The sequence below is a fragment of the Schistocerca gregaria genome, chromosome 2 (genome assembly GCF_023897955.1).
Source record: "Schistocerca gregaria isolate iqSchGreg1 chromosome 2, iqSchGreg1.2, whole genome shotgun sequence".
Lineage (NCBI taxonomy): Eukaryota > Metazoa > Arthropoda > Insecta > Orthoptera > Acrididae > Schistocerca > Schistocerca gregaria.
The window spans coordinates 683,318,111-683,344,892 of NC_064921.1; the positions used below are offsets into that span (position 1 = coordinate 683,318,111).

The 26,782-nt window shown below is 48.2% G+C and overlaps 8 non-coding genes across 8 annotated transcripts; all 8 read right to left on the bottom strand.

Annotated features, from left to right (window-relative positions):
* Positions 1 to 1,679: 1,679 nt before the first annotated feature.
* LOC126337476 (U1 spliceosomal RNA) lies at positions 1,680 to 1,842 on the bottom strand. The gene has a single exon (XR_007565059.1). It is a non-coding gene; the product is annotated as a U1 spliceosomal RNA (small nuclear RNA).
* Positions 1,843 to 4,134: 2,292 nt separating this feature from the next.
* Positions 4,135 to 4,297, bottom strand: LOC126337477 (U1 spliceosomal RNA). The gene has a single exon (XR_007565060.1). It is a non-coding gene; the product is annotated as a U1 spliceosomal RNA (small nuclear RNA).
* A 2,292-nt stretch (positions 4,298 to 6,589) lies between these two features.
* LOC126337478 (U1 spliceosomal RNA) lies at positions 6,590 to 6,752 on the bottom strand. The gene has a single exon (XR_007565061.1). It is a non-coding gene; the product is annotated as a U1 spliceosomal RNA (small nuclear RNA).
* Positions 6,753 to 9,044: 2,292 nt separating this feature from the next.
* Positions 9,045 to 9,207, bottom strand: LOC126337479 (U1 spliceosomal RNA). The gene has a single exon (XR_007565062.1). It is a non-coding gene; the product is annotated as a U1 spliceosomal RNA (small nuclear RNA).
* Positions 9,208 to 11,501: 2,294 nt separating this feature from the next.
* Positions 11,502 to 11,664, bottom strand: LOC126337480 (U1 spliceosomal RNA). Its single transcript, XR_007565063.1, has one exon. It is a non-coding gene; the product is annotated as a U1 spliceosomal RNA (small nuclear RNA).
* A 2,292-nt stretch (positions 11,665 to 13,956) lies between these two features.
* LOC126337481 (U1 spliceosomal RNA) lies at positions 13,957 to 14,119 on the bottom strand. The gene has a single exon (XR_007565064.1). It is a non-coding gene; the product is annotated as a U1 spliceosomal RNA (small nuclear RNA).
* A 2,292-nt stretch (positions 14,120 to 16,411) lies between these two features.
* On the bottom strand, positions 16,412 to 16,574 carry LOC126337482 (U1 spliceosomal RNA). Its single transcript, XR_007565065.1, has one exon. It is a non-coding gene; the product is annotated as a U1 spliceosomal RNA (small nuclear RNA).
* A 2,292-nt stretch (positions 16,575 to 18,866) lies between these two features.
* LOC126337483 (U1 spliceosomal RNA) lies at positions 18,867 to 19,029 on the bottom strand. The gene has a single exon (XR_007565066.1). It is a non-coding gene; the product is annotated as a U1 spliceosomal RNA (small nuclear RNA).
* Between the last annotated feature and the right edge of the window lie 7,753 nt (positions 19,030 to 26,782).

Genomic DNA, 26,782 nt, shown 5'->3' on the forward strand with positions numbered 1-26,782 from the left:
ACAGAAGGCACTTAAAAGGTAACACTCCTTTTTGCTTCTCCTTCCGAGTAGGGCGTGGAAAGCTCGATCGAATATTTGTGCAGATATTTTCTATACGCATAAGAGAGAAAAAATAAAGTTTCATTCATGGCAACATTTCGGCGGGCTAATTTCGAAGATGCAGATTAATTTTGCGGTATTTGGTAAACTAGCCATCTTTGCTTAGAAGTAGATTAGGTAAGGATAAAACCAAATTGCTTTTTGTTTGTAAACACAACACGTCTGGTGTGTAACGAAGCGATGGGAAACAAGGAAGAGGCATTTCTGTGAATGTAGTGATGCAACAACGAATTCATTTGAGGGCTATCCGTTTCTGCAATTAGTAGGCGTGAGTAATTTATTGAAAGTGCCGCTACTACGCGTCTGTCAATGTAGAACTATGTGTGTTACAGAAGGCACTGTTCGGATATTTTGTCAGTGAGTAGGGAGAAATTGTGTTTTTAATTACACTTGTTACAGAGAGAGAAAAAGAAGAGTTTTATGTTATTCCCATTCCATTCGAAACGCGTCTGTTCTCACTCCAAGGGCGCCCATACGAGAGACAGTTTGTACAGGGCGTGGGGGCCGGCTGAATCTGGAGGTATGGTGTACTTTTAATATTTTGGAAGACGATTAGCGAGCTTGTAAAGTAGCCATAAACAGATTTGAAGTTCCGAACCTGTGTTAAAGACGTGTGTAATACAGACTTTTTGACTCTATTTCTTGCAAGAAAAACACCTGATAACACTGCGTTTTCTACTTTCCCTGAGAGCCCCGAGTACAGGCGCCCTTGTCCCACTCAGCTACCACCAAAGATATTTCCTGCGATCACCACGCCGATGTTTGTAATTGCACTTGGCCGTTTTTCGTCCTCCCAGTGTTGTAACTGTTCATTACCAAGCCTTAACTTTTTTTTTCCCGGCGTCTGCAAATTTGTCACATGAAACACAACGTCTGCGACGACAAGACATTCCTTACAGAAAGTAAACGCTCACTGTTGTGGCCTAATAAACAGCCTACAGCGGTTCTCGTCCCATCACCGAATTTAAGCAACGCTGGCCCTTGTCATCGTGGCCGCCTGCTAGCACAAGCTGCTGTTGCCTAGAATTTCTCTTCCCCGTTTTCGGTACAGTTGGCCACGTCATTTCACATCCCAGCAAGCTCGTCAAGTGCCGCAAGTCTGCAAGTCTTGAGACGCTACGCTAGACGCTTGCTTCCCGCCCCTCATGTACCTGGCCACAGGCGACACAGCGTTCGGCTGGGCGACGCCTCGTGAACGCCGGCTCGCGCCACCGCGGTCGCCGTGCGTTCAGGGAATGCCGCGCCGTCCAATTGCGTTTGGCGCGCATTCCCCTGATGGACAGAGAAAGCCAAAAGTCGCCGTACGACCATTAATGGGGGTGTCGTACCAGAGTTAGACCGCTTGTGCCATCTCGCGGCTGCCGCTGCTACTAGTGGTGCGCGTCCGCCGCGCTTATCGAACAGACAGTGTGCTCTGGCTCTGGGTTTGACGCCAGGTCGACGCAGACGTGTGGTACGCGCCTAGCGCGAGTGCTGCTGCGTGTGGCAGTGCCTTGCAGCACACGTTGGTGGCCGAAAGCTCAGACGCACTGGTTGCCGACTGCTATCACAGAATACTGCTTTTGCAATTGAAATAAACACCGGGACAGCGCGAACGCAAGTCCCGACTACCAAAAATTATGCGCCCGAGTTACTCACATTTGGAGTAATCGCGGGGGTCAGCTCGACCGAAGTGCAATGGAAGAGCCTCACCCCGGAGGAACCGCCTTCATGATCACGGTATCCCCTACGCCAGGTAAGTATGCTTTGGTCGCGCCACAGGCGAGAATTTGTAGTGCCTCGCGCCATCGAGATGTAACGAGAGCTCCCGACGTTTTCGCAGTCGGTGAACAGAATGGTGACCGTCCATGTACCTGTCTCCTTACAAAAGAGCTATTGGCTGTCGAGTTAGATGGCAGACAGTCGCAACAACGCTCCTCTGCCGAGAAAAACGATGCATTTTGTGCGAGCAGCGCCACACTGCTCGCGGCGCCGGCCGCTGCTGGGGTTAATTTACCGTTCCCTCCGGAAGATGGCGGGCCAAGTCCGGGCTGCCGCCTCCGGGCCCTCCTCTCCGTCTCAAACGAGCCCTCTTTCTCGGCTGTTGAAACCGCGAATGAGATCTGCGCAATGAGTGCTTTTTGCAGCCACACTTTACTTTCGCTCCTTCCAGCAGAGCCCTTAGTGCTAGCAAATACGGCAGCATTGTCGCGCACGGTCGTCTGTCGCCGAGCAACTGAAGGACCACAGCTCACACTGTCAGATGTTCTAAGAGAGCTGGATGCAGTCGTGAGTGTTGTGCGCGACGAACAAACAGGACGGCCGTGAACTCCAAGAACGAACATCAATCGGCACGTTCGACATTCGACGCCGAGTAACAGAAGGCACTTAAAAGGTAACACTCCTTTTTGCTTCTCCTTCCGAGTAGGGCGTGGAAAGCTCGATCGAATATTTGTGCAGATATTTTCTATACGCATAAGAGAGAAAAAATAAAGTTTCATTCATGGCAACATTTCGGCGGGCTAATTTCGAAGATGCAGATTAATTTTGCGGTATTTGGTAAACTAGCCATCTTTGCTTAGAAGTAGATTAGGTAAGGATAAAACCAAATTGCTTTTTGTTTGTAAACACAACACGTCTGGTGTGTAACGAAGCGATGGGAAACAAGGAAGAGGCATTTCTGTGAATGTAGTGATGCAACAACGAATTCATTTGAGGGCTATCCGTTTCTGCAATTAGTAGGCGTGAGTAATTTATTGAAAGTGCCGCTACTACGCGTCTGTCAATGTAGAACTATGTGTGTTACAGAAGGCACTGTTCGGATATTTTGTCAGTGAGTAGGGAGAAATTGTGTTTTTAATTACACTTGTTACAGAGAGAGAAAAAGAAGAGTTTTATGTTATTCCCATTCCATTCGAAACGCGTCTGTTCTCACTCCAAGGGCGCCCATACGAGAGACAGTTTGTACAGGGCGTGGGGGCCGGCTGAATCTGGAGGTATGGTGTACTTTTAATATTTTGGAAGACGATTAGCGAGCTTGTAAAGTAGCCATAAACAGATTTGAAGTTCCGAACCTGTGTTAAAGACGTGTGTAATACAGACTTTTTGACTCTATTTCTTGCAAGAAAAACACCTGATAACACTGCGTTTTCTACTTTCCCTGAGAGCCCCGAGTACAGGCGCCCTTGTCCCACTCAGCTACCACCAAAGATATTTCCTGCGATCACCACGCCGATGTTTGTAATTGCACTTGGCCGTTTTTCGTCCTCCCAGTGTTGTAACTGTTCATTACCAAGCCTTAACTTTTTTTTTCCCGGCGTCTGCAAATTTGTCACATGAAACACAACGTCTGCGACGACAAGACATTCCTTACAGAAAGTAAACGCTCACTGTTGTGGCCTAATAAACAGCCTACAGCGGTTCTCGTCCCATCACCGAATTTAAGCAACGCTGGCCCTTGTCATCGTGGCCGCCTGCTAGCACAAGCTGCTGTTGCCTAGAATTTCTCTTCCCCGTTTTCGGTACAGTTGGCCACGTCATTTCACATCCCAGCAAGCTCGTCAAGTGCCGCAAGTCTGCAAGTCTTGAGACGCTACGCTAGACGCTTGCTTCCCGCCCCTCATGTACCTGGCCACAGGCGACACAGCGTTCGGCTGGGCGACGCCTCGTGAACGCCGGCTCGCGCCACCGCGGTCGCCGTGCGTTCAGGGAATGCCGCGCCGTCCAATTGCGTTTGGCGCGCATTCCCCTGATGGACAGAGAAAGCCAAAAGTCGCCGTACGACCATTAATGGGGGTGTCGTACCAGAGTTAGACCGCTTGTGCCATCTCGCGGCTGCCGCTGCTACTAGTGGTGCGCGTCCGCCGCGCTTATCGAACAGACAGTGTGCTCTGGCTCTGGGTTTGACGCCAGGTCGACGCAGACGTGTGGTACGCGCCTAGCGCGAGTGCTGCTGCGTGTGGCAGTGCCTTGCAGCACACGTTGGTGGCCGAAAGCTCAGACGCACTGGTTGCCGACTGCTATCACAGAATACTGCTTTTGCAATTGAAATAAACACCGGGACAGCGCGAACGCAAGTCCCGACTACCAAAAATTATGCGCCCGAGTTACTCACATTTGGAGTAATCGCGGGGGTCAGCTCGACCGAAGTGCAATGGAAGAGCCTCACCCCGGAGGAACCGCCTTCATGATCACGGTATCCCCTACGCCAGGTAAGTATGCTTTGGTCGCGCCACAGGCGAGAATTTGTAGTGCCTCGCGCCATCGAGATGTAACGAGAGCTCCCGACGTTTTCGCAGTCGGTGAACAGAATGGTGACCGTCCATGTACCTGTCTCCTTACAAAAGAGCTATTGGCTGTCGAGTTAGATGGCAGACAGTCGCAACAACGCTCCTCTGCCGAGAAAAACGATGCATTTTGTGCGAGCAGCGCCACACTGCTCGCGGCGCCGGCCGCTGCTGGGGTTAATTTACCGTTCCCTCCGGAAGATGGCGGGCCAAGTCCGGGCTGCCGCCTCCGGGCCCTCCTCTCCGTCTCAAACGAGCCCTCTTTCTCGGCTGTTGAAACCGCGAATGAGATCTGCGCAATGAGTGCTTTTTGCAGCCACACTTTACTTTCGCTCCTTCCAGCAGAGCCCTTAGTGCTAGCAAATACGGCAGCATTGTCGCGCACGGTCGTCTGTCGCCGAGCAACTGAAGGACCACAGCTCACACTGTCAGATGTTCTAAGAGAGCTGGATGCAGTCGTGAGTGTTGTGCGCGACGAACAAACAGGACGGCCGTGAACTCCAAGAACGAACATCAATCGGCACGTTCGACATTCGACGCCGAGTAACAGAAGGCACTTAAAAGGTAACACTCCTTTTTGCTTCTCCTTCCGAGTAGGGCGTGGAAAGCTCGATCGAATATTTGTGCAGATATTTTCTATACGCATAAGAGAGAAAAAATAAAGTTTCATTCATGGCAACATTTCGGCGGGCTAATTTCGAAGATGCAGATTAATTTTGCGGTATTTGGTAAACTAGCCATCTTTGCTTAGAAGTAGATTAGGTAAGGATAAAACCAAATTGCTTTTTGTTTGTAAACACAACACGTCTGGTGTGTAACGAAGCGATGGGAAACAAGGAAGAGGCATTTCTGTGAATGTAGTGATGCAACAACGAATTCATTTGAGGGCTATCCGTTTCTGCAATTAGTAGGCGTGAGTAATTTATTGAAAGTGCCGCTACTACGCGTCTGTCAATGTAGAACTATGTGTGTTACAGAAGGCACTGTTCGGATATTTTGTCAGTGAGTAGGGAGAAATTGTGTTTTTAATTACACTTGTTACAGAGAGAGAAAAAGAAGAGTTTTATGTTATTCCCATTCCATTCGAAACGCGTCTGTTCTCACTCCAAGGGCGCCCATACGAGAGACAGTTTGTACAGGGCGTGGGGGCCGGCTGAATCTGGAGGTATGGTGTACTTTTAATATTTTGGAAGACGATTAGCGAGCTTGTAAAGTAGCCATAAACAGATTTGAAGTTCCGAACCTGTGTTAAAGACGTGTGTAATACAGACTTTTTGACTCTATTTCTTGCAAGAAAAACACCTGATAACACTGCGTTTTCTACTTTCCCTGAGAGCCCCGAGTACAGGCGCCCTTGTCCCACTCAGCTACCACCAAAGATATTTCCTGCGATCACCACGCCGATGTTTGTAATTGCACTTGGCCGTTTTTCGTCCTCCCAGTGTTGTAACTGTTCATTACCAAGCCTTAACTTTTTTTTTCCCGGCGTCTGCAAATTTGTCACATGAAACACAACGTCTGCGACGACAAGACATTCCTTACAGAAAGTAAACGCTCACTGTTGTGGCCTAATAAACAGCCTACAGCGGTTCTCGTCCCATCACCGAATTTAAGCAACGCTGGCCCTTGTCATCGTGGCCGCCTGCTAGCACAAGCTGCTGTTGCCTAGAATTTCTCTTCCCCGTTTTCGGTACAGTTGGCCACGTCATTTCACATCCCAGCAAGCTCGTCAAGTGCCGCAAGTCTGCAAGTCTTGAGACGCTACGCTAGACGCTTGCTTCCCGCCCCTCATGTACCTGGCCACAGGCGACACAGCGTTCGGCTGGGCGACGCCTCGTGAACGCCGGCTCGCGCCACCGCGGTCGCCGTGCGTTCAGGGAATGCCGCGCCGTCCAATTGCGTTTGGCGCGCATTCCCCTGATGGACAGAGAAAGCCAAAAGTCGCCGTACGACCATTAATGGGGGTGTCGTACCAGAGTTAGACCGCTTGTGCCATCTCGCGGCTGCCGCTGCTACTAGTGGTGCGCGTCCGCCGCGCTTATCGAACAGACAGTGTGCTCTGGCTCTGGGTTTGACGCCAGGTCGACGCAGACGTGTGGTACGCGCCTAGCGCGAGTGCTGCTGCGTGTGGCAGTGCCTTGCAGCACACGTTGGTGGCCGAAAGCTCAGACGCACTGGTTGCCGACTGCTATCACAGAATACTGCTTTTGCAATTGAAATAAACACCGGGACAGCGCGAACGCAAGTCCCGACTACCAAAAATTATGCGCCCGAGTTACTCACATTTGGAGTAATCGCGGGGGTCAGCTCGACCGAAGTGCAATGGAAGAGCCTCACCCCGGAGGAACCGCCTTCATGATCACGGTATCCCCTACGCCAGGTAAGTATGCTTTGGTCGCGCCACAGGCGAGAATTTGTAGTGCCTCGCGCCATCGAGATGTAACGAGAGCTCCCGACGTTTTCGCAGTCGGTGAACAGAATGGTGACCGTCCATGTACCTGTCTCCTTACAAAAGAGCTATTGGCTGTCGAGTTAGATGGCAGACAGTCGCAACAACGCTCCTCTGCCGAGAAAAACGATGCATTTTGTGCGAGCAGCGCCACACTGCTCGCGGCGCCGGCCGCTGCTGGGGTTAATTTACCGTTCCCTCCGGAAGATGGCGGGCCAAGTCCGGGCTGCCGCCTCCGGGCCCTCCTCTCCGTCTCAAACGAGCCCTCTTTCTCGGCTGTTGAAACCGCGAATGAGATCTGCGCAATGAGTGCTTTTTGCAGCCACACTTTACTTTCGCTCCTTCCAGCAGAGCCCTTAGTGCTAGCAAATACGGCAGCATTGTCGCGCACGGTCGTCTGTCGCCGAGCAACTGAAGGACCACAGCTCACACTGTCAGATGTTCTAAGAGAGCTGGATGCAGTCGTGAGTGTTGTGCGCGACGAACAAACAGGACGGCCGTGAACTCCAAGAACGAACATCAATCGGCACGTTCGACATTCGACGCCGAGTAACAGAAGGCACTTAAAAGGTAACACTCCTTTTTGCTTCTCCTTCCGAGTAGGGCGTGGAAAGCTCGATCGAATATTTGTGCAGATATTTTCTATACGCATAAGAGAGAAAAAATAAAGTTTCATTCATGGCAACATTTCGGCGGGCTAATTTCGAAGATGCAGATTAATTTTGCGGTATTTGGTAAACTAGCCATCTTTGCTTAGAAGTAGATTAGGTAAGGATAAAACCAAATTGCTTTTTGTTTGTAAACACAACACGTCTGGTGTGTAACGAAGCGATGGGAAACAAGGAAGAGGCATTTCTGTGAATGTAGTGATGCAACAACGAATTCATTTGAGGGCTATCCGTTTCTGCAATTAGTAGGCGTGAGTAATTTATTGAAAGTGCCGCTACTACGCGTCTGTCAATGTAGAACTATGTGTGTTACAGAAGGCACTGTTCGGATATTTTGTCAGTGAGTAGGGAGAAATTGTGTTTTTAATTACACTTGTTACAGAGAGAGAAAAAGAAGAGTTTTATGTTATTCCCATTCCATTCGAAACGCGTCTGTTCTCACTCCAAGGGCGCCCATACGAGAGACAGTTTGTACAGGGCGTGGGGGCCGGCTGAATCTGGAGGTATGGTGTACTTTTAATATTTTGGAAGACGATTAGCGAGCTTGTAAAGTAGCCATAAACAGATTTGAAGTTCCGAACCTGTGTTAAAGACGTGTGTAATACAGACTTTTTGACTCTATTTCTTGCAAGAAAAACACCTGATAACACTGCGTTTTCTACTTTCCCTGAGAGCCCCGAGTACAGGCGCCCTTGTCCCACTCAGCTACCACCAAAGATATTTCCTGCGATCACCACGCCGATGTTTGTAATTGCACTTGGCCGTTTTTCGTCCTCCCAGTGTTGTAACTGTTCATTACCAAGCCTTAACTTTTTTTTTCCCGGCGTCTGCAAATTTGTCACATGAAACACAACGTCTGCGACGACAAGACATTCCTTACAGAAAGTAAACGCTCACTGTTGTGGCCTAATAAACAGCCTACAGCGGTTCTCGTCCCATCACCGAATTTAAGCAACGCTGGCCCTTGTCATCGTGGCCGCCTGCTAGCACAAGCTGCTGTTGCCTAGAATTTCTCTTCCCCGTTTTCGGTACAGTTGGCCACGTCATTTCACATCCCAGCAAGCTCGTCAAGTGCCGCAAGTCTGCAAGTCTTGAGACGCTACGCTAGACGCTTGCTTCCCGCCCCTCATGTACCTGGCCACAGGCGACACAGCGTTCGGCTGGGCGACGCCTCGTGAACGCCGGCTCGCGCCACCGCGGTCGCCGTGCGTTCAGGGAATGCCGCGCCGTCCAATTGCGTTTGGCGCGCATTCCCCTGATGGACAGAGAAAGCCAAAAGTCGCCGTACGACCATTAATGGGGGTGTCGTACCAGAGTTAGACCGCTTGTGCCATCTCGCGGCTGCCGCTGCTACTAGTGGTGCGCGTCCGCCGCGCTTATCGAACAGACAGTGTGCTCTGGCTCTGGGTTTGACGCCAGGTCGACGCAGACGTGTGGTACGCGCCTAGCGCGAGTGCTGCTGCGTGTGGCAGTGCCTTGCAGCACACGTTGGTGGCCGAAAGCTCAGACGCACTGGTTGCCGACTGCTATCACAGAATACTGCTTTTGCAATTGAAATAAACACCGGGACAGCGCGAACGCAAGTCCCGACTACCAAAAATTATGCGCCCGAGTTACTCACATTTGGAGTAATCGCGGGGGTCAGCTCGACCGAAGTGCAATGGAAGAGCCTCACCCCGGAGGAACCGCCTTCATGATCACGGTATCCCCTACGCCAGGTAAGTATGCTTTGGTCGCGCCACAGGCGAGAATTTGTAGTGCCTCGCGCCATCGAGATGTAACGAGAGCTCCCGACGTTTTCGCAGTCGGTGAACAGAATGGTGACCGTCCATGTACCTGTCTCCTTACAAAAGAGCTATTGGCTGTCGAGTTAGATGGCAGACAGTCGCAACAACGCTCCTCTGCCGAGAAAAACGATGCATTTTGTGCGAGCAGCGCCACACTGCTCGCGGCGCGCCGGCCGCTGCTGGGGTTAATTTACCGTTCCCTCCGGAAGATGGCGGGCCAAGTCCGGGCTGCCGCCTCCGGGCCCTCCTCTCCGTCTCAAACGAGCCCTCTTTCTCGGCTGTTGAAACCGCGAATGAGATCTGCGCAATGAGTGCTTTTTGCAGCCACACTTTACTTTCGCTCCTTCCAGCAGAGCCCTTAGTGCTAGCAAATACGGCAGCATTGTCGCGCACGGTCGTCTGTCGCCGAGCAACTGAAGGACCACAGCTCACACTGTCAGATGTTCTAAGAGAGCTGGATGCAGTCGTGAGTGTTGTGCGCGACGAACAAACAGGACGGCCGTGAACTCCAAGAACGAACATCAATCGGCACGTTCGACATTCGACGCCGAGTAACAGAAGGCACTTAAAAGGTAACACTCCTTTTTGCTTCTCCTTCCGAGTAGGGCGTGGAAAGCTCGATCGAATATTTGTGCAGATATTTTCTATACGCATAAGAGAGAAAAAATAAAGTTTCATTCATGGCAACATTTCGGCGGGCTAATTTCGAAGATGCAGATTAATTTTGCGGTATTTGGTAAACTAGCCATCTTTGCTTAGAAGTAGATTAGGTAAGGATAAAACCAAATTGCTTTTTGTTTGTAAACACAACACGTCTGGTGTGTAACGAAGCGATGGGAAACAAGGAAGAGGCATTTCTGTGAATGTAGTGATGCAACAACGAATTCATTTGAGGGCTATCCGTTTCTGCAATTAGTAGGCGTGAGTAATTTATTGAAAGTGCCGCTACTACGCGTCTGTCAATGTAGAACTATGTGTGTTACAGAAGGCACTGTTCGGATATTTTGTCAGTGAGTAGGGAGAAATTGTGTTTTTAATTACACTTGTTACAGAGAGAGAAAAAGAAGAGTTTTATGTTATTCCCATTCCATTCGAAACGCGTCTGTTCTCACTCCAAGGGCGCCCATACGAGAGACAGTTTGTACAGGGCGTGGGGGCCGGCTGAATCTGGAGGTATGGTGTACTTTTAATATTTTGGAAGACGATTAGCGAGCTTGTAAAGTAGCCATAAACAGATTTGAAGTTCCGAACCTGTGTTAAAGACGTGTGTAATACAGACTTTTTGACTCTATTTCTTGCAAGAAAAACACCTGATAACACTGCGTTTTCTACTTTCCCTGAGAGCCCCGAGTACAGGCGCCCTTGTCCCACTCAGCTACCACCAAAGATATTTCCTGCGATCACCACGCCGATGTTTGTAATTGCACTTGGCCGTTTTTCGTCCTCCCAGTGTTGTAACTGTTCATTACCAAGCCTTAACTTTTTTTTTCCCGGCGTCTGCAAATTTGTCACATGAAACACAACGTCTGCGACGACAAGACATTCCTTACAGAAAGTAAACGCTCACTGTTGTGGCCTAATAAACAGCCTACAGCGGTTCTCGTCCCATCACCGAATTTAAGCAACGCTGGCCCTTGTCATCGTGGCCGCCTGCTAGCACAAGCTGCTGTTGCCTAGAATTTCTCTTCCCCGTTTTCGGTACAGTTGGCCACGTCATTTCACATCCCAGCAAGCTCGTCAAGTGCCGCAAGTCTGCAAGTCTTGAGACGCTACGCTAGACGCTTGCTTCCCGCCCCTCATGTACCTGGCCACAGGCGACACAGCGTTCGGCTGGGCGACGCCTCGTGAACGCCGGCTCGCGCCACCGCGGTCGCCGTGCGTTCAGGGAATGCCGCGCCGTCCAATTGCGTTTGGCGCGCATTCCCCTGATGGACAGAGAAAGCCAAAAGTCGCCGTACGACCATTAATGGGGGTGTCGTACCAGAGTTAGACCGCTTGTGCCATCTCGCGGCTGCCGCTGCTACTAGTGGTGCGCGTCCGCCGCGCTTATCGAACAGACAGTGTGCTCTGGCTCTGGGTTTGACGCCAGGTCGACGCAGACGTGTGGTACGCGCCTAGCGCGAGTGCTGCTGCGTGTGGCAGTGCCTTGCAGCACACGTTGGTGGCCGAAAGCTCAGACGCACTGGTTGCCGACTGCTATCACAGAATACTGCTTTTGCAATTGAAATAAACACCGGGACAGCGCGAACGCAAGTCCCGACTACCAAAAATTATGCGCCCGAGTTACTCACATTTGGAGTAATCGCGGGGGTCAGCTCGACCGAAGTGCAATGGAAGAGCCTCACCCCGGAGGAACCGCCTTCATGATCACGGTATCCCCTACGCCAGGTAAGTATGCTTTGGTCGCGCCACAGGCGAGAATTTGTAGTGCCTCGCGCCATCGAGATGTAACGAGAGCTCCCGACGTTTTCGCAGTCGGTGAACAGAATGGTGACCGTCCATGTACCTGTCTCCTTACAAAAGAGCTATTGGCTGTCGAGTTAGATGGCAGACAGTCGCAACAACGCTCCTCTGCCGAGAAAAACGATGCATTTTGTGCGAGCAGCGCCACACTGCTCGCGGCGCCGGCCGCTGCTGGGGTTAATTTACCGTTCCCTCCGGAAGATGGCGGGCCAAGTCCGGGCTGCCGCCTCCGGGCCCTCCTCTCCGTCTCAAACGAGCCCTCTTTCTCGGCTGTTGAAACCGCGAATGAGATCTGCGCAATGAGTGCTTTTTGCAGCCACACTTTACTTTCGCTCCTTCCAGCAGAGCCCTTAGTGCTAGCAAATACGGCAGCATTGTCGCGCACGGTCGTCTGTCGCCGAGCAACTGAAGGACCACAGCTCACACTGTCAGATGTTCTAAGAGAGCTGGATGCAGTCGTGAGTGTTGTGCGCGACGAACAAACAGGACGGCCGTGAACTCCAAGAACGAACATCAATCGGCACGTTCGACATTCGACGCCGAGTAACAGAAGGCACTTAAAAGGTAACACTCCTTTTTGCTTCTCCTTCCGAGTAGGGCGTGGAAAGCTCGATCGAATATTTGTGCAGATATTTTCTATACGCATAAGAGAGAAAAAATAAAGTTTCATTCATGGCAACATTTCGGCGGGCTAATTTCGAAGATGCAGATTAATTTTGCGGTATTTGGTAAACTAGCCATCTTTGCTTAGAAGTAGATTAGGTAAGGATAAAACCAAATTGCTTTTTGTTTGTAAACACAACACGTCTGGTGTGTAACGAAGCGATGGGAAACAAGGAAGAGGCATTTCTGTGAATGTAGTGATGCAACAACGAATTCATTTGAGGGCTATCCGTTTCTGCAATTAGTAGGCGTGAGTAATTTATTGAAAGTGCCGCTACTACGCGTCTGTCAATGTAGAACTATGTGTGTTACAGAAGGCACTGTTCGGATATTTTGTCAGTGAGTAGGGAGAAATTGTGTTTTTAATTACACTTGTTACAGAGAGAGAAAAAGAAGAGTTTTATGTTATTCCCATTCCATTCGAAACGCGTCTGTTCTCACTCCAAGGGCGCCCATACGAGAGACAGTTTGTACAGGGCGTGGGGGCCGGCTGAATCTGGAGGTATGGTGTACTTTTAATATTTTGGAAGACGATTAGCGAGCTTGTAAAGTAGCCATAAACAGATTTGAAGTTCCGAACCTGTGTTAAAGACGTGTGTAATACAGACTTTTTGACTCTATTTCTTGCAAGAAAAACACCTGATAACACTGCGTTTTCTACTTTCCCTGAGAGCCCCGAGTACAGGCGCCCTTGTCCCACTCAGCTACCACCAAAGATATTTCCTGCGATCACCACGCCGATGTTTGTAATTGCACTTGGCCGTTTTTCGTCCTCCCAGTGTTGTAACTGTTCATTACCAAGCCTTAACTTTTTTTTTCCCGGCGTCTGCAAATTTGTCACATGAAACACAACGTCTGCGACGACAAGACATTCCTTACAGAAAGTAAACGCTCACTGTTGTGGCCTAATAAACAGCCTACAGCGGTTCTCGTCCCATCACCGAATTTAAGCAACGCTGGCCCTTGTCATCGTGGCCGCCTGCTAGCACAAGCTGCTGTTGCCTAGAATTTCTCTTCCCCGTTTTCGGTACAGTTGGCCACGTCATTTCACATCCCAGCAAGCTCGTCAAGTGCCGCAAGTCTGCAAGTCTTGAGACGCTACGCTAGACGCTTGCTTCCCGCCCCTCATGTACCTGGCCACAGGCGACACAGCGTTCGGCTGGGCGACGCCTCGTGAACGCCGGCTCGCGCCACCGCGGTCGCCGTGCGTTCAGGGAATGCCGCGCCGTCCAATTGCGTTTGGCGCGCATTCCCCTGATGGACAGAGAAAGCCAAAAGTCGCCGTACGACCATTAATGGGGGTGTCGTACCAGAGTTAGACCGCTTGTGCCATCTCGCGGCTGCCGCTGCTACTAGTGGTGCGCGTCCGCCGCGCTTATCGAACAGACAGTGTGCTCTGGCTCTGGGTTTGACGCCAGGTCGACGCAGACGTGTGGTACGCGCCTAGCGCGAGTGCTGCTGCGTGTGGCAGTGCCTTGCAGCACACGTTGGTGGCCGAAAGCTCAGACGCACTGGTTGCCGACTGCTATCACAGAATACTGCTTTTGCAATTGAAATAAACACCGGGACAGCGCGAACGCAAGTCCCGACTACCAAAAATTATGCGCCCGAGTTACTCACATTTGGAGTAATCGCGGGGGTCAGCTCGACCGAAGTGCAATGGAAGAGCCTCACCCCGGAGGAACCGCCTTCATGATCACGGTATCCCCTACGCCAGGTAAGTATGCTTTGGTCGCGCCACAGGCGAGAATTTGTAGTGCCTCGCGCCATCGAGATGTAACGAGAGCTCCCGACGTTTTCGCAGTCGGTGAACAGAATGGTGACCGTCCATGTACCTGTCTCCTTACAAAAGAGCTATTGGCTGTCGAGTTAGATGGCAGACAGTCGCAACAACGCTCCTCTGCCGAGAAAAACGATGCATTTTGTGCGAGCAGCGCCACACTGCTCGCGGCGCCGGCCGCTGCTGGGGTTAATTTACCGTTCCCTCCGGAAGATGGCGGGCCAAGTCCGGGCTGCCGCCTCCGGGCCCTCCTCTCCGTCTCAAACGAGCCCTCTTTCTCGGCTGTTGAAACCGCGAATGAGATCTGCGCAATGAGTGCTTTTTGCAGCCACACTTTACTTTCGCTCCTTCCAGCAGAGCCCTTAGTGCTAGCAAATACGGCAGCATTGTCGCGCACGGTCGTCTGTCGCCGAGCAACTGAAGGACCACAGCTCACACTGTCAGATGTTCTAAGAGAGCTGGATGCAGTCGTGAGTGTTGTGCGCGACGAACAAACAGGACGGCCGTGAACTCCAAGAACGAACATCAATCGGCACGTTCGACATTCGACGCCGAGTAACAGAAGGCACTTAAAAGGTAACACTCCTTTTTGCTTCTCCTTCCGAGTAGGGCGTGGAAAGCTCGATCGAATATTTGTGCAGATATTTTCTATACGCATAAGAGAGAAAAAATAAAGTTTCATTCATGGCAACATTTCGGCGGGCTAATTTCGAAGATGCAGATTAATTTTGCGGTATTTGGTAAACTAGCCATCTTTGCTTAGAAGTAGATTAGGTAAGGATAAAACCAAATTGCTTTTTGTTTGTAAACACAACACGTCTGGTGTGTAACGAAGCGATGGGAAACAAGGAAGAGGCATTTCTGTGAATGTAGTGATGCAACAACGAATTCATTTGAGGGCTATCCGTTTCTGCAATTAGTAGGCGTGAGTAATTTATTGAAAGTGCCGCTACTACGCGTCTGTCAATGTAGAACTATGTGTGTTACAGAAGGCACTGTTCGGATATTTTGTCAGTGAGTAGGGAGAAATTGTGTTTTTAATTACACTTGTTACAGAGAGAGAAAAAGAAGAGTTTTATGTTATTCCCATTCCATTCGAAACGCGTCTGTTCTCACTCCAAGGGCGCCCATACGAGAGACAGTTTGTACAGGGCGTGGGGGCCGGCTGAATCTGGAGGTATGGTGTACTTTTAATATTTTGGAAGACGATTAGCGAGCTTGTAAAGTAGCCATAAACAGATTTGAAGTTCCGAACCTGTGTTAAAGACGTGTGTAATACAGACTTTTTGACTCTATTTCTTGCAAGAAAAACACCTGATAACACTGCGTTTTCTACTTTCCCTGAGAGCCCCGAGTACAGGCGCCCTTGTCCCACTCAGCTACCACCAAAGATATTTCCTGCGATCACCACGCCGATGTTTGTAATTGCACTTGGCCGTTTTTCGTCCTCCCAGTGTTGTAACTGTTCATTACCAAGCCTTAACTTTTTTTTTCCCGGCGTCTGCAAATTTGTCACATGAAACACAACGTCTGCGACGACAAGACATTCCTTACAGAAAGTAAACGCTCACTGTTGTGGCCTAATAAACAGCCTACAGCGGTTCTCGTCCCATCACCGAATTTAAGCAACGCTGGCCCTTGTCATCGTGGCCGCCTGCTAGCACAAGCTGCTGTTGCCTAGAATTTCTCTTCCCCGTTTTCGGTACAGTTGGCCACGTCATTTCACATCCCAGCAAGCTCGTCAAGTGCCGCAAGTCTGCAAGTCTTGAGACGCTACGCTAGACGCTTGCTTCCCGCCCCTCATGTACCTGGCCACAGGCGACACAGCGTTCGGCTGGGCGACGCCTCGTGAACGCCGGCTCGCGCCACCGCGGTCGCCGTGCGTTCAGGGAATGCCGCGCCGTCCAATTGCGTTTGGCGCGCATTCCCCTGATGGACAGAGAAAGCCAAAAGTCGCCGTACGACCATTAATGGGGGTGTCGTACCAGAGTTAGACCGCTTGTGCCATCTCGCGGCTGCCGCTGCTACTAGTGGTGCGCGTCCGCCGCGCTTATCGAACAGACAGTGTGCTCTGGCTCTGGGTTTGACGCCAGGTCGACGCAGACGTGTGGTACGCGCCTAGCGCGAGTGCTGCTGCGTGTGGCAGTGCCTTGCAGCACACGTTGGTGGCCGAAAGCTCAGACGCACTGGTTGCCGACTGCTATCACAGAATACTGCTTTTGCAATTGAAATAAACACCGGGACAGCGCGAACGCAAGTCCCGACTACCAAAAATTATGCGCCCGAGTTACTCACATTTGGAGTAATCGCGGGGGTCAGCTCGACCGAAGTGCAATGGAAGAGCCTCACCCCGGAGGAACCGCCTTCATGATCACGGTATCCCCTACGCCAGGTAAGTATGCTTTGGTCGCGCCACAGGCGAGAATTTGTAGTGCCTCGCGCCATCGAGATGTAACGAGAGCTCCCGACGTTTTCGCAGTCGGTGAACAGAATGGTGACCGTCCATGTACCTGTCTCCTTACAAAAGAGCTATTGGCTGTCGAGTTAGATGGCAGACAGTCGCAACAACGCTCCTCTGCCGAGAAAAACGATGCATTTTGTGCGAGCAGCGCCACACTGCTCGCGGCGCCGGCCGCTGCTGGGGTTAATTTACCGTTCCCTCCGGAAGATGGCGGGCCAAGTCCGGGCTGCCGCCTCCGGGCCCTCCTCTCCGTCTCAAACGAGCCCTCTTTCTCGGCTGTTGAAACCGCGAATGAGATCTGCGCAATGAGTGCTTTTTGCAGCCACACTTTACTTTCGCTCCTTCCAGCAGAGCCCTTAGTGCTAGCAAATACGGCAGCATTGTCGCGCACGGTCGTCTGTCGCCGAGCAACTGAAGGACCACAGCTCACACTGTCAGATGTTCTAAGAGAGCTGGATGCAGTCGTGAGTGTTGTGCGCGACGAACAAACAGGACGGCCGTGAACTCCAAGAACGAACATCAATCGGCACGTTCGACATTCGACGCCGAGTAACAGAAGGCACTTAAAAGGTAACACTCCTTTTTGCTTCTCCTTCCGAGTAGGGCGTGGAAAGCTCGATCGAATATTTGTGCAGATATTTTCTATACGCATAAGAGAGAAAAAATAAAGTTTCATTCATGGCAACATTTCGGCGGGCTAATTTCGAAGATGCAGATTAATTTTGCGGTATTTGGTAAACTAGCCATCTTTGCTTAGAAGTAGATTAGGTAAGGATAAAACCAAATTGCTTTTTGTTTGTAAACACAACACGTCTGGTGTGTAACGAAGCGATGGGAAACAAGGAAGAGGCATTTCTGTGAATGTAGTGATGCAACAACGAATTCATTTGAGGGCTATCCGTTTCTGCAATTAGTAGGCGTGAGTAATTTATTGAAAGTGCCGCTACTACGCGTCTGTCAATGTAGAACTATGTGTGTTACAGAAGGCACTGTTCGGATATTTTGTCAGTGAGTAGGGAGAAATTGTGTTTTTAATTACACTTGTTACAGAGAGAGAAAAAGAAGAGTTTTATGTTATTCCCATTCCATTCGAAACGCGTCTGTTCTCACTCCAAGGGCGCCCATACGAGAGACAGTTTGTACAGGGCGTGGGGGCCGGCTGAATCTGGAGGTATGGTGTACTTTTAATATTTTGGAAGACGATTAGCGAGCTTGTAAAGTAGCCATAAACAGATTTGAAGTTCCGAACCTGTGTTAAAGACGTGTGTAATACAGACTTTTTGACTCTATTTCTTGCAAGAAAAACACCTGATAACACTGCGTTTTCTACTTTCCCTGAGAGCCCCGAGTACAGGCGCCCTTGTCCCACTCAGCTACCACCAAAGATATTTCCTGCGATCACCACGCCGATGTTTGTAATTGCACTTGGCCGTTTTTCGTCCTCCCAGTGTTGTAACTGTTCATTACCAAGCCTTAACTTTTTTTTTCCCGGCGTCTGCAAATTTGTCACATGAAACACAACGTCTGCGACGACAAGACATTCCTTACAGAAAGTAAACGCTCACTGTTGTGGCCTAATAAACAGCCTACAGCGGTTCTCGTCCCATCACCGAATTTAAGCAACGCTGGCCCTTGTCATCGTGGCCGCCTGCTAGCACAAGCTGCTGTTGCCTAGAATTTCTCTTCCCCGTTTTCGGTACAGTTGGCCACGTCATTTCACATCCCAGCAAGCTCGTCAAGTGCCGCAAGTCTGCAAGTCTTGAGACGCTACGCTAGACGCTTGCTTCCCGCCCCTCATGTACCTGGCCACAGGCGACACAGCGTTCGGCTGGGCGACGCCTCGTGAACGCCGGCTCGCGCCACCGCGGTCGCCGTGCGTTCAGGGAATGCCGCGCCGTCCAATTGCGTTTGGCGCGCATTCCCCTGATGGACAGAGAAAGCCAAAAGTCGCCGTACGACCATTAATGGGGGTGTCGTACCAGAGTTAGACCGCTTGTGCCATCTCGCGGCTGCCGCTGCTACTAGTGGTGCGCGTCCGCCGCGCTTATCGAACAGACAGTGTGCTCTGGCTCTGGGTTTGACGCCAGGTCGACGCAGACGTGTGGTACGCGCCTAGCGCGAGTGCTGCTGCGTGTGGCAGTGCCTTGCAGCACACGTTGGTGGCCGAAAGCTCAGACGCACTGGTTGCCGACTGCTATCACAGAATACTGCTTTTGCAATTGAAATAAACACCGGGACAGCGCGAACGCAAGTCCCGACTACCAAAAATTATGCGCCCGAGTTACTCACATTTGAAGTAATCGCGGGGGTCAGCTCGACCGAAGTGCAATGGAAGAGCCTCACCCCGGAGGAACCGCCTTCATGATCACGGTATCCCCTACGCCAGGTAAGTATGCTTTGGTCGCGCCACAGGCGAGAATTTGTAGTGCCTCGCGCCATCGAGATGTAACGAGAGCTCCCGACGTTTTCGCAGTCGGTGAACAGAATGGTGACCGTCCATGTACCTGTCTCCTTACAAAAGAGCTATTGGCTGTCGAGTTAGATGGCAGACAGTCGCAACAACGCTCCTCTGCCGAGAAAAACGATGCATTTTGTGCGAGCAGCGCCACACTGCTCGCGGCGCCGGCCGCTGCTGGGGTTAATTTACCGTTCCCTCCGGAAGATGGCGGGCCAAGTCCGGGCTGCCGCCTCCGGGCCCTCCTCTCCGTCTCAAACGAGCCCTCTTTCTCGGCTGTTGAAACCGCGAATGAGATCTGCGCAATGAGTGCTTTTTGCAGCCACACTTTACTTTCGCTCCTTCCAGCAGAGCCCTTAGTGCTAGCAAATACGGCAGCATTGTCGCGCACGGTCGTCTGTCGCCGAGCAACTGAAGGACCACAGCTCACACTGTCAGATGTTCTAAGAGAGCTGGATGCAGTCGTGAGTGTTGTGCGCGACGAACAAACAGGACGGCCGTGAACTCCAAGAACGAACATCAATCGGCACGTTCGACATTCGACGCCGAGTAACAGAAGGCACTTAAAAGGTAACACTCCTTTTTGCTTCTCCTTCCGAGTAGGGCGTGGAAAGCTCGATCGAATATTTGTGCAGATATTTTCTATACGCATAAGAGAGAAAAAATAAAGTTTCATTCATGGCAACATTTCGGCGGGCTAATTTCGAAGATGCAGATTAATTTTGCGGTATTTGGTAAACTAGCCATCTTTGCTTAGAAGTAGATTAGGTAAGGATAAAACCAAATTGCTTTTTGTTTGTAAACACAACACGTCTGGTGTGTAACGAAGCGATGGGAAACAAGGAAGAGGCATTTCTGTGAATGTAGTGATGCAACAACGAATTCATTTGAGGGCTATCCGTTTCTGCAATTAGTAGGCGTGAGTAATTTATTGAAAGTGCCGCTACTACGCGTCTGTCAATGTAGAACTATGTGTGTTACAGAAGGCACTGTTCGGATATTTTGTCAGTGAGTAGGGAGAAATTGTGTTTTTAATTACACTTGTTACAGAGAGAGAAAAAGAAGAGTTTTATGTTATTCCCATTCCATTCGAAACGCGTCTGTTCTCACTCCAAGGGCGCCCATACGAGAGACAGTTTGGTTGTTGGATGCCCCTCCTGACAACTTCCTCCCCATCTGTCTGTGTGCTTATATTCGGGTACAAGAACGTGCTTCTAAAAGTTTGTGTGGAGTATATCTGAGGCAGGACTTGGGTGCCAGCCTGTTATTTAGCTAAATGGATGTCGGAAACCACCAATAAACCGGATTCAGGCTAGCTGGCGCACCAGCCTTCGTTGTTAAGCCACGAGGCAGATTCGATCTTGGGCAGGTTTGTATCACAGAAGCGACTCGTTAACGCGCTCGGCTATCTGGGTGAGTAATTTAAACAAGGAACTGCTCCCCCCCCCCCCCCCCGCCCCCTCTCCCCACTCCCCAGCCATGAACCATGGACCCTGACGTCGGTGGGGTGCCTCAGCTATACTTCGTTCATCATAAGAATAAACCTGATGTAAACAAACACAAACGCGATGATTGGTCAGCAGCTGTAGCACAGGTACACTGGTGTTGTTCCGCTCTTGGAAGTAGATCCAACGTTTGTATTAGTTAACTTATTACTATGTCACTCTAATTGATACTTTAAGACAAATGGTTCAAATGGCTCTGAGCACTATGGGACTTAACTTCTGAGGTCATCAGTCCCCTAGAACTTAGAACTACTTAAACCTAACTAACCTAAGGACATCACACACATCCATGCCCGAGGCAGGATTTGAACCGGCGACCGTCGCTGTCGCGCTGTTACAGACTGTAGCACCTAGAACCGCTCGGCCACGCCGGCCGGCAAACTTTTAAGACATTCTGACGTATTAACGGCCATCAGCGTTTTTCTTAATCATACTTCACCTACGTAATTTTTATTTCAAAAATTGTGTACAATCACAGTCTCCGTATACGCTACTTATGTTCTGATTGTCACGCTGTTCATAAGTATCGTGAAAATGGATGACACTGCTTCCTGCTTCGTAGTGAAACGCGCGCGGAACACTATTAATGGCTAGAAACAAGTTGTTCTTGACGTTTTTTACAAGATTACAGAGGAAAAACTCACCTACGACGTTTGTCGAGAAACAGGATCTAATAAATATAAGAAACAGTAGTTTAGTTATGTGTGTGGCCTAGCCGGTAAGATCTTGGAATGACTATTGAATGTACTGGTGAACGGTGGTTCGAAACACTTTGTGGTCTACCTTTTTTGTGGTTCCGTTTGTATACCTAAATCATTTAAAAATGAAATTCATCAAATATATGGTAATTAATTATACTTACCCATTTTTTTAAAAAAAAGCTGCACGTCTTCTAGCTTCTAATTACATATAGCACGAAAAATTCTGGTTTCCATTGCAAATACACATTCCTAATTATCGATATTTTTTTTAAATATTGTGTTATACAAATAAATTTTATGAAGAAAAAAGAAAAATCAAATGCTCTTTGTTTGAATATGCTAACTGCTTTGTAGGACAGATGTGGTCACAAACGTGTGTTTAGTTACAATACTAGGAAAAGCAGTTGAACGGAATGGATAGTGTCTTGAAAGGAGGATATAAGATGAACATCAACAAAAGCAAAACGAGGATAATGGAATGTAGTCGATTTAATTCGGGTGATGCTGAGGGAATTAGATTAGGAAATGAGACACTTAAAGTAGTAAAGGAGTTTGCTATTTGGGGAGCAAAATAACTTATGATGATCATGATGATCGAAGTAGAGAGGATATAAAATGTAGACTGGCAATGGCAAGGAAAGCGTTTCTGAAGAAGAGAAATTTGTTAACATCGAGTATAGATTTAAGTGTCAGGAAGTCATTTCTGAAAGTATTTGTATGGGGTGTAGCCATGTATGGAAGTGAAACATGGACGATAAATAGTTTGGACAAGAAGAGAATAGAAGCTTTCGAAATGTGGTGCTACAGAAGAATGCTGAAGATTAAATGGGTAGATCACATAACTAATGAGGAAGTATTGAATAGGATTGGGGAGAAGAGAAGTTTGTGGCACAACTTGACTAGAAGAAGGGATTGGTTGGTAGCCTGTGTTCTGAGGCAACGAGGGATCACCAATTTAGTATTGGAGGGCAGCGTGGAGGGTAAAAATCGTAGAGGGAGACCAAGAGATGACTACACTAAGCAGATTCAGAAGGATGTAGGTTGCAGTAAGTACTGGGAGATGAAAAAGCATGCACAGGATAGAGTAGCATGGAGAGCTGCATCAAACCAGTCTCAGGACTGAAGACCACAACAACAACAACTATCAGCTAAGATCGAGAGCATGTTGCGTTTTCCATTAGATCACCTAAGAAGCGTATCGTCTGAGTTTTACCATTATTTACTTGTTTGAAAAGTAATTGACATTGAAAGCTATATTGTTCTCTGCTCTTCTCTTTTTACGTCGTTAGTGCAACTGTTGGCATCACTGCAGTTTAGTTGGACCACGTGGCTGTTGAAGCTGTTGTCCAGTATAATCGCTGAGGCGATTTTCGCGTAACGTAGCCTCATTATGGTACTTGACAGTACTCGAGACAGCCTGGCTTCCGTTCCATGTGAAACGTAATCCAATGACGTTCCAGCAAACACGGAAAAATTAGTTTAATGTTTACATGACGATTATTCTTACGATGAACGGAGTATATACTACAGCGATACAGTAGATGCAACCACAATACAGGGTTATGTATTGAGAGGCCTGACAAACATGTGGTTCCTGAAGAGGGGCAGCAGCCTTTTCAGTAGTTGCAGCTTTTCAGTGGTTGCAGGGCAACCGTCTGGATGGTTGATCTGTCCTGCAACATCAACCAGAACGGTATTGCCGTGATGGTACTGCGGCTGAAAGCAACAGAGAAATTACAGCCGTAATTTTTCCCGAGGGTCTGCAGCTCTACTGTATGATTAAATGATGGCATCCTCTGGGATAAAATATTCTGGAACTAAAACAGTCTCCCATTCGGATCTCTGGGTGGGAACTACTCAGGAAGTTTTCGTCACCAGGAAAAACAGAACTGATGTTCAATGGACCAGCACGTGGAGTCTTATATCTGTTGATCTGTCAGGTACGCTAGAAAATTTAAAAAGGGAACTAGGTAGACTGAAGGTAGATGGAGTGGGAATTAGGGAAGTTTGGCGGCAAGAGGTACAGGAATACAGGGTTATTAATAAAAAAATCAAATAACGGTAATGTGGAAGTAGGTTTAATAATAAATACAGGGTGTATACGTGGACAAGGAAAAAAAATTCCCGGATTTTTCCCGGACTTTCTGGTTAAAAATACACTTTCTCCCGGGTGAAACCACGCGTTTTCCGTGTTAAGTGACAGTATATTCTCCCTTATCAATCCTTTGAATGGTTATGGTTTTATACACGGGCGTAGAATTTCCCGGCACTTTAGAAAACGAAACGCAGGGAAAAAGACACGTTTTGGAAATATCTTTGATGTGCAGCAACATGTACGCTGCGTTTTTTCGTATTACGAAAGTATACACTGGAATTCCACCAAACACTGCATGTACTTTCCGAATCATTGAAATCAAGTTTGCGATGCGCATTTGTAAGCCAGTCATAGCTTATGTCACGTGATCTCGCCAGCCGATGGCAGCGGATATTGAGAGCCTAGGACACGTGATGTAGTCAGCCAATAGCAAACACCAATGTTAAGTAGCACGAACACACAAACAGGGACAGTTAGTGGTTTAAATTAATGTACATAGTGTTACTACAATAAAAGCATAGCTTTCACATATAATATTGGTCTCCAAGGTTAATAAGCTGCAAGAAAAGCTAAGCTTTCGTATATAATCTTTATCTTTTTTGCGCGTGATATATCACACAAATGTGCCAGTAAAATTTTTAATAATGACATAAATGTCTGGTCTTCAGGGTTCGAAATTTTTCTAAATGGCTCGTCATCAAAGAGTTGATTTTTAAATGAGAGTTAAACGCTATGTGATATAATAAATTTATGGTACATTCTCGCACATATTCAACTTACGTAAAAGGATATTTACTTTGAAAGTAACGCTTTTCAAACCGGCATTCGCAATATTTTCCCGCAACCTGTTAGAAATGAGTTCTTTTCAGCAGTTGCCAGAGAGCGCAGATAACAGGCGACAAAGCGCTTGCGCAGCTATCATGTCGTAGGAAACATCAAACGGTGTTGCCGTGGTGGTACTGCGGCCGAAAGCAACAGAGAAATTACAGCCGTAATTTTTCTCGAGGGTCTGCAGCTTTACTGTATGATTAAATGATGGCATCCTCTGGGATAAAATATTCTGGAACTAAAACAGTCCCCCATTCGGATCTCTGGGTGGAAACTACTCAGGAAGTTTTCGTCACCAGGAAAAACAGAACTGGTGTTCAATGTACGTACGTGTAAAATATTAAAAGATTATAAATTATGTCATAAAAGAAACAAGGCATCAGAGGATACTCCAAGAGCATGGGAATTTCGTGAACCATACTAAAATGTGCACATACAAAGTGCATACTTAAAGTGCACATTCGTATGTCCAGATTCCCAATGAAGTAGACCTCGACCGGATATCAAGCTTTTCAGTGTGGTTTCCGGGATGTAAATTTCTTGGAGCACCAGTACTGTATTATATCATGTTTGGTTTTTTATTATGTCAAAATTCCATATGTGCTAGAAGATCAAAACGTGCACTTGAAATGCAGCGAACAGTTTTAACTAGTCAGTACTGTGGAATTAAACATTTCGTTTCAAATACATTGACTGCCTCTGCGGAAAAGGTTAATAAAAATCAAATTTCTTTAGCAAACAGACAAAAATAACTTCATTGTTCCGCAAGGCGATTAATGTTTGACTGTCAGAAAAGTGGAAATAAAATAAAATCTGAAACTAATGACATTTTAGTCTTGCGTAATTATGTGAATGCATTTTAATTCACTAGATAGCTCCCGGCCACAAATATCCGTTGTTTTCATTTGACGTGAGAGCAAACGAGGAGGAAACAGCAAAATCACTGAATGTAAACACGGGTCACGTGAACACTACCCACTGTAACTCAGATTGCTCTGCGCATCAGCCCCGGATCGACGATATTTGCGAACCCTGTCAATATTTAAAAATATCGAATATTCAAAAATATGTTCCATCTTGTAGCGCATATCTTTCTGAAACGTCTGAAAGATAAAAAACGTGTGTTCGAGGAAATATTAAGACGTATTATTTTGTCTTCAGTGTGTCAAAGTGCAGTGCCTCGCCTCTTCATAAAGCATTTTTCTACCGCACGACACTATTTTGCACTGTGGAATTGAAACGTGTATATCTTGTAATGGATGCCATCAAACTATATTCAGGACAGTGGAAATTGAAATGTCCTGTGGCGCCTCTCCTGCTCCCAGTCGGCAGGTTTTACAGCCTGCCCCTCTTTGAAAAATCTCGCAATTAATATCTTACGGTATTATTTGTAATCAGGAGAATAAGAACTCTTCTACTTATTGCCTATTAGCTAATAACTTGCTGTTTTGTGTGGCAAAATTAATTATAGGATACATAAAAACAATGACAAGAGATAAGCAAGGAATTACACATGTCTTTAATCCTTAGCTCCTAGCATTTTTTTCTCTCTCTCTAATGTTGCTACAGCTTTACATGGCATGCTTTCCTTTCTGCGAAATAATCTATTACCTCATCAAAGTTCGTCAAACGTTTTACTACATGAAAAATTGAAATGTCGTTATCTAATACTGAAAAAGCTCTTAACAAAAATAATACCCAAGACCGAGGTGGCTTCTCGATCTGGTAACATTTATTTTGTCACTGACTGCTAGATAAAACAAAATAGGCCTTTCCAATATTGCAGAAATTTTGCAACACACCAAATAAACGAGACTGTTTTGGCACAAATGGCCATTTTTATAACTAGACAGAATATAGTCGACATAAATGTTTTCTGGGTTTGGTACCGCGTCATAATGTAAAAACTACTGCTGCTGGAGAAAAACAGACGTTTCGGCCACGATTGCAGCGGCCTTCTTCTTGGTCTAATGGTGCGTTCTAGCTATGCAGTGTCCTTTATATTTTATTGTTAGTGTTCACTGCGCATGCCATTAAGACAATTTTAAAGAGGTAGTTAGTTCCATTGGTCACTTAAGGAAAAGGAGAAGGAACAATAGCAACGAGCATTAGGGAACACGAGCGTTATATTCGTCTATGGCAACACAACAAAGCAGCAGTGGCTGAACATCACCAAGACGGCGTAAAAGAAATAAAATTCAGCGAAGCCTGTGTGTTGTTGGCCAAGCAGTCAATTACGACGAAAGGCAAAATCAGAGGGGCCATCGAAATACTTAAACACCCTAACAACATGAACAGGGAGGATGGGCTCAGGCTTGCCCCATCTTGGCTGCCAGCAATCAGAGCCCAACAGACCCAACTGTCAACACGAGGCACGAGCACCACCGGCGAGTAGCTGCCGCCGCGCGACCGACGTCCAGCAGTCGGTAAACAGCAGCAAACTTCTCATTCCACAGTGACCACCAATCATGGTACAGAACACAAGAGCCAACAGACAACAGAAGTCACGTTCTCCCTCCACCGCAATATCCTATTAAAATAAAGTTCCCTCTCCTTCTTCCTT